The following is a 361-nucleotide window of genomic DNA, read 5'->3' as shown; positions in this document are numbered from 1 at the left end:
CCCCCCCTCAGCTGTGCGTGCCAGCCTCCTGCCCAGGACCAGGCAGGCACTGTGACCTGAGGCAGGCTCGTCCCCACCGCACACTAGGGTGGCCAGCTGCTGAGGGGGTCCAGGAGGAGGTTTAGCCAATGCACAGAGGTTTGCACCAATGCAGACCAGGGAGGCCCAGGCCCAGTATGGGTGGCTGGGAGCATTCACCCTGTCAGGAGGCTTTGGCAAAATTTGATTTCTAAGGAAAAAAAAAAGGTTCACACCTCAAGGTCTGTTGATTAATTCTAATTGCCCCTTAAAGATGTCTTTGTGCTGCCTATTTTTTCTTTTCCTTTGTCCTCCACGTGTGGTGAGACTGTTTACCAGCCGC

This window comes from Tupaia chinensis, unplaced genomic scaffold, assembly GCF_000334495.1.
Source record: "Tupaia chinensis unplaced genomic scaffold, TupChi_1.0 Scaffold000078_1, whole genome shotgun sequence".
In the NCBI taxonomy this organism is placed as follows: domain Eukaryota; kingdom Metazoa; phylum Chordata; class Mammalia; order Scandentia; family Tupaiidae; genus Tupaia; species Tupaia belangeri.
The sequence above is the reverse complement of the archived record's forward strand: the minus strand, read 5'-3'. Positions refer to the sequence as shown.